The sequence below is a fragment of the Papilio polytes genome, unplaced genomic scaffold, assembly GCF_000836215.1.
Source record: "Papilio polytes unplaced genomic scaffold, Ppol_1.0 DF823835.1, whole genome shotgun sequence".
In the NCBI taxonomy this organism is placed as follows: Eukaryota; Metazoa; Arthropoda; class Insecta; order Lepidoptera; family Papilionidae; genus Papilio; species Papilio polytes.
The window spans coordinates 1,110,570-1,118,133 of NW_013525369.1; the positions used below are offsets into that span (position 1 = coordinate 1,110,570).

The 7,564-nt window shown below is 29.7% G+C and overlaps 1 protein-coding gene across 1 annotated transcript in view; it reads right to left on the reverse strand.

Annotated features, from left to right (window-relative positions):
* LOC106103198 overlaps nucleotides 1–1,908 on the reverse strand; it is a 42,719-nt gene extending 40,811 nt beyond the window's left edge. The window contains exon 1 of the mRNA XM_013282887.1: nucleotides 1,825–1,908. The gene's annotated coding sequence lies outside the window, so the exon portion shown is untranslated. The remainder of the gene's footprint in view (nucleotides 1–1,824) is intronic.
* Between the last annotated feature and the right edge of the window lie 5,656 nt (nucleotides 1,909–7,564).

A 7,564-nucleotide genomic window follows, 5' to 3' on the forward strand; every position in this document is an offset into this window, starting at 1 on the left:
AGGGCAAGTGGATGATATTAGAAGGTATCTCACAGGAAGGGCATTGTGTTGCAATGATCTACATTAATATCACAATGTCCTACCTTTCTTAAACCTTAACCAAAGACTAAGAAAGAGAAACATTAAATTGTTTTTTCATAGTGTAAGAGAGAAAAAATTGTACCCATAGGTATCTCAACTTTTCCGAACATATATTGTGACATGACAGGAACCCTTTTTAGCCTACTTTTGGCCCATGATTCGTAGGCAAATCGATTTTGATTTTTATGTAACACTCTACCTGTAAACATTGTTGCCCTACCTCAAAATTCGAGTCTAAAGCCTTGAATTCGTACATTATTCGTATAAGAAACATCTAGTTACGTTTATAAGTACTAGATCAGGTCGCAATATGTGGTCGAATGTCATCCCCTTCTCCATTAAAAGCGCAGTCAGCGAATTGCTGGCAATTATCTGTCAGGAAATTGGCGGTTACAGCGCTACCTCTCATCAACGACGAAGACAATTGATTGGGACATTGTTCTAGCTCTTTGTTCTTTGGAGTTAACTCGTTAAAGGGAAAACAAAAGAAAGGTAAATTTAATTATACTACCTTACTAATATTATTACCATTGCTGCCGGCGACTTCGATAAAGCAATATTGAGATAAAAAGTAGCCTATAATATGCCCGTCTATATCAGCTACCCTTTAGTGAAAGTCCGGTCGAAATAGGTGCAGCCGTTTCGGAGATTACCCGGAACAAACCCGTCTTGCGGACAAACAGACATAATTTTTTTTTAAATGACATTTTCGTTATCAGCAACGCACATACATCATTTTCCCGAAATCTGGATTTTTTCTTTTGATATTACAAACAGACACTCCAATTTAATTATATGTATAGATGCGAAAGTTTAGATGGTTTGTTACGAGTTTGTCGTCTTAACGACTGAACAGATCTCGATGAAAGGCATAGACGTAGAATATATCTGGAAAAACATATAGGCCATTTACAGCTTTTAATTCCGCGCGGACGAAGTCACGTCTCACAGCTTGTTAAATATTTAGTACCTATTGACAGGAAAGTAATATCTTTCGTATATTAGAATGTACGTAATATTATAGAGTTTTTTTAATTGAGAATATTGTTCGGAAAATACGTTGCAAATTCATGTTAGAAAATCTACTTGGTGGAAAATATTTGTATAAAAAGTATCCTATAAAATATCTAACAGAAGGTACAACCATTAGGAATAGTAACACTAGCGTAGTAAACTAGAGAAAATCGACCCAAATACATCCAGAAGAACGAAAATTGTGTCTCGTCGCAAAATTATGCAATAAATGCACTTTAGAATAACGTAATATCTCACAGACTATAAACAATTGAAAAGCAGAACAAAGAACCATTCTGTATGAGAATATGAAATCTTTGAAAGAATTTTCTCACGCTTTACAAAGCGTAATAGAAAACGTGTATTTTGGTTGTCTAAGAATTACGTCAGTTTGTGATCTAAATGTTGAAATTCTACTTAGGTTTTAAGGTTAACCATAAAAAAACAATTTATTTTTTATTGTATCTATAAAATAAAATACCAGAATACTGTATACTAATAAAACTCACTGATTTAAAAGAAAATAAAATGAAATATTAAAAATGTAACCTAAAAATTTTCTTTAAAACAGCATTTGTAGAATTATTAAATTCGTTAAATTATAAACAAAATTAATAACAAATCTTTTAATACGATATTTTAACTAAATTGCAAAGGAAATAAAGACAATTTTATATAAAAAAGGATATTTTAAAATTTTTAACACTAATAAAAACAAATTATACTTACAAAGATAATAAACAGTATCGATTTCTGTCAAACAACCAAGATGTTAGCGAAATCTACGCGATAACACGAGAATTATAAAAATGTATTAAAATTACTATTTTAACATAAACGACTAAATGTACTATTTCCTCTTCATACAATAAAATAAAATAAATAACTGTTTTTACACTTATTGTTAAGAAAACGTTTTAATTTTAATGAATAGAACCGCGTTTTACATACGTACTCCCGTATCAACGGCCGCGCGGATACTGCCGAAAAGGCGGGAAATGTGACATGCGCTTTGGGAAATCGATTCGGAAATGGCCCCCGGATAAAACGCGCCCGATTCAAAACTACACATCGCAAGAATTACATTTTTACGTAGATTGGTGATGGTTGAAGTAAATTGAGTTTAGTTTTTAAGAGACACATTTATTTTTAAAACAGCCGAAAACCAAACTGTTTCACTTTGCTATAGTTTGTCTAAATAAAATAGATTAGTTTGATAAAAGACGTATATGAAGTATCGAATTCAATTTTTATGAAGACAAATGCCATACTTAATAGACACGTATCGTAGTGACGAAACAAATGCGCATAGCGAACAATTTGGAACTATCGATATTCTGTTTAAATAATTAGCGAACTCGACTAAAATTATTATTTTCTTATTAACTAATTTAGAGGACAATTCTAGTATTGATTATAGTGTAGAGAATTTAGCGATGACAGAAATAATAGCGAAACCAATTCGATTACGTACGGCTGTAGTATAAATAGACATTTATTTACTCTTATTATTTGTTATGGTCATTAATAATTTGAGAAAATTCTTTTTATTTCATAAGTTATAACTATAAATCTATCGATTCCAACTTCTATAAGAATAAAAATCGGAAATCGATAAGATTCGTGACTGATTTTACACAACCCATCCCTACTAAATTTGAAATGAATTCTTAAACTAATCTAAATTATTTAGACACACTATTAATACCATATTTTTCCAAATCAACAACTGAAGGTGGAATATTTGACATCGTTTTTATGGTCGTGGTATTTACCAAGCGGAATATTCAAACTGCTGCGTCATCTATTTTCATTTTACTCTATTAATATTGGGTAAAAAAAACAAAACTTAATCCATATATTTTTATTGTTATATGCATATGGTAGCTCACAGCGACTACATTCCTAATGGAAGATTTAACGTACATTTTAGACTGCGTTGCATTTGCAAAATAAAAGTGTATTTATTGTTTATAAAATAGCTAATAAAAATTAAGTTAAGATTCCAATAAGGAAGAAACATGTATAAAACATCTTGTCAGGCACAAGGATGCCAATATACAAGTTTCAGTACTAGAAACCTCAAATTGCTAATCTCATTCGATTTGATCATCAAAATGTACTCTATTAATAATAATCTCCAGTTATTAATAAACTAAGGGCCAATCCCATCAAATTCTAAATTGTCTGATAACAATCCAACGTGTAAAATTTGTCATGAAAATATCGGATTTTGTTACACACGACAGTAACGTCATGTTTAATCTGAGCTTCTATCAGCCAGTGGTGGGACAAGCCCTAAGAAAATTTTTATATTTGTATAGATCAAACCCGCTATATATAAATTTTAATTGGTGATCAACAACCATAATAAACATAAATGTTGCCAGAATAAGAACCTTTTCATTTTATTTTATTTTTTTACCAAAATGTTATACAATATTGAATCTTATGCGGTGACAATAAAACAGCAAATGCAACACAGTCTTTCATAAATACACAATAATTACAAACTACGATTCGATTACAAATAAACTAACAATGAATAATCAAATAGCCCAAAGAGAATCGTATTGGTGGTAAACATTGGCACTTCATAAAGAAATCGGTGGGCGATACACTCTGGGCCAAAAATATTGGTACATTAATTCACAATTTGATATTTTATAGTTTTTTTAATATTAATCTCAATGTTATCTCCCAGCCAGATTACATTAACTACTCTATTATCGGTTCAAATGACCATCAAAATAACACTTAAATATCTATATTACAATTACAACACCAACATCTGACTCTAATTCTATGTGTTACATGTACAAATAAATAGTGTCCTCTATGTTCATTTCATTTTCTAGAACTATATCTTCATTTAACTAACAAATAAAATTGTTCATGTATAATTCTATGTTAAAATTATATTTATTTTCAACAACAGCACAGTGTAACGTCATCTAAACATGCCTTCACAATTGTCAATCAAAACCTTGAGTCAAAAACAGAGTATAAACAAAAACTCTATGACATCACATGTACGTAGGACACTGATTTCTATAAATAGACAGGCTACCAGAAGTATTTTGTGGCTATTTGATCTTCACCATGTAGGTTCTGTCAAACAGAAAAGCAACGGTAACAACTAGCAATAAAAGGCGCTTTTAAGTCGGAAAAATGCTAGTCCTGTAATTTCCATGGAATAACTTATCTATTTATACAGATCAGTGGCGTGGATTATCGTTGTAATAAAAATAAGTCTTGTGCACTAGTGTGGTTATTTTTAAACAAGAAATTAAAAGATATTCTTTATATTTTTGTTTATACTCTGATTCGCTATGAGAACTGTTTCAAAGATTATGTACTTTACTGTCCAGTAGATAAGAGTAAAAATCGAATAACAATTCACTATTCAAAAAGTACACAACAGTAAACGAAATTACCCTGTTTAGAAGACATTGTATATTTTAAAAATTGTGTCCTCAGCCTTTTTCAATGATATCATTTGTTTCCATTATTCAAACGTTTTGACGGATGAAGGTTAACCGTGGAAATACAGACCGACGAAGTTATTTGACCCGAGGGACATAAATCACACTGGATTACAATAGCTAGCGCCCTCTTTTCAATTTCAAATTAGTGTTACAATATTCTTGCACCTTGTACATTTTCGTTTTATGTCTATGCCTAAGTAACTTTTTTATATTTCCTTTATCCTCGATATCTCACTGGGCCAAATATCCTTGTCGGAATATAGTCGTGTACCAAATAGTCATGTTTCTTGTCATTTAAGGTTACCTCAACCTGTAAATACGTCACTAATTCGCTAAGGGTTCTATGCGATACAGGGTTTTTAACGAAAATTACAAGGAAAATTAAAAAAAAACCTACCACGGGAGTTGACAAATGCAGTTGATGACGTAATTACTTATCGACTAGGAATGGTAATGTACATATATTTATTAAATACACTATTAGACAGTCGTGAAAAAACCAACGAAATAAATTACAATCAAAATTATACCTTAAATTAATAGTAAATAAAGCTTGTTTTTCATATATTAATTCGAGTAAATACAAATAATTCCGAGCGGGAATTAAACATCTATATTGTAATTCAAAATAAATGTTAAAAATACATTCTCAAAGTTTCTAGAGGCAACAATAATTATAAATACTAATACGCTTATATATTATTATATAAGTTAATAATCTTATTTACTAAATGTCGAAATCGTTTACTTACATAATTTTATTTTATTCGAGTGTATACCTTTTTTCTGGCTTCGAGTGTAACCAGATATTCAGTAAAGCAGGAGCATATACTTGTCAAAAACGTTCGTACAATACAAAAAACTGTTTAAAATAACTTATTGGTTATAGTGAACAAAACTATATCTGTTTAATAATTTCTAACTAAAATTGTCATGAGAAAAACTATAAAAAAGTAAAAAAAAATATTAGTATGAATAATAAATATGAAGTCAAAATTAAAAAAGGTTGTATCAAAATTTAAAACAATAAAAATTATGTAAACATTGTTTGTAAATAAAAAAGTAGTAAAATGTTGAATTAATGAATTCTAGTAAAATCCAAAAGTATTAAGAAAGAAAACGCACCTTTTTTAAACATCGAAAAATCCATCCAATCCATTTTGGATCCAATTCAATCCATTCTGGACCCAATCCAATCTTCAATGGATTTTAATATCCATAAGATAAAAGCATATGCTCACACTTTACGTTTCGTTAATACACGAACATTATCCATAGACTTACGAATACTCTAAGACACGGCACAGCCTGTCACTGAACTAATTTGGAACATTCTAGATTATTTAAGCTTCAATTCTATTTCGGTATTTCTTAGTGCAGCCAGTTTCAACGCCTACGTCTAAACGATGCAATCCAAAATCTAAGTGCCTTATAATAACTTTTGGCATATTTAACGCGATTTCATACAAAAAAAGTATTAATTTAGTAGGATTATTTGACGTTTGGTAAAAATGCCATATCAAATTTTCATAATTACCAAACAAATGTAAACTACCGATTTTCTTTATGATCGATACGTCAAAAAAAATAGTAAAACGCCTTGAATTGCGTATTTATACGTCAAGTTTCAACGAACTCAATATATGATTTTTTTTAAATATTGAAATGCCACGACAGACATTTTACGTGCGTCTTAAACAAATTTTATTCTTTGGCTTTTGCCAGTCATTTTAAAATTTCTTATTCCTTCATTTATTTCCATAAGGGCGGGTCTATGCTATGGTTTATGTTCATAATTTTAAGTGAAACACCGCGAACGTCTAAAAAAAGCAATTCAAATTAATTCTATACTTTTTGTTAGTTCGTTAATCTCATACAAAAAATCTTATTTGTATGAAACGAACTCGACTTATTTTTGACAATATTCAAGTTTTTAAACAAAATCATAAATTAAAATAATAAATACAGTGAACTTTGTAATTCAATTATTTTTCATGAGATCTAAATAAAAGTTATTCAAAAAATTTGAAGTAAAACTTATCAGCACTCTAGTAATATATTTTTATAGTGATGTACACAAATATATCGACATTTGGACGATTATTTTAGATATGAACATAAAAAAAACAATCCAAGCAAGGGAGTTAAGAAATGGATCGACCTTTCTTTTATCCAGATATTTCGATTACCATTTATTAAACTTGAAGCAAATCGATTTAACTTAAATATATTTTTAATGTATAAATGGCTCGAGATCAAATATAATTGGTGTTCATAAATTTTCTGTAGTGTTTAAAAGAATTAGTTTCTTATATTACAGCAATTGTAGAAACTTTTTAAATTCCCAGTCAGTTTTCCTTCGTATATGCACAAATATTAGTTTATATAACTAAAAATAAGATATTCGAAAATATATCGGTGGTAAATACATAAAATATGGAGCCTCGGTGACCTTGAGGTCTATAAACATAATTTCAACATAAACTAGTATATAAAAAAAACTTATAATTAATATCGACAAGAAATTGTCGCTTGTCAATATTTTACTTACTAATATATCGAAATGTCACTAAACGAGTGAATTTGGCTAGTTTATAATCTGACTAGGCATAGTATAAATGTTTAAAAAAAACCGTCTATTTTAAGAACGCGAAGAGGTGAAATTTATATAGGAGAGGAAATAATTTATTTCTGTGCGTCCCCTCCTCTGTCAAAGTTTATAACGCTTAGTCAGATTACGAAATGCCGATATTCACAATCTATCTGCGACATAAATCTATAGAACGAGAGGTATCGTTACTGGAATATACAACCTTTGATTGCGGACTTTATTATAAACATTTTTCATATTAACATTTACCATAATTTACTATTGAAGAGAAACTACAAAGAAAATAGTGACGTAACGCGGAATTTTACGCCCAACCCTTTATATAAAACCTCAATTAAAAATATGTTACAGGAAAGATTAAACATACATT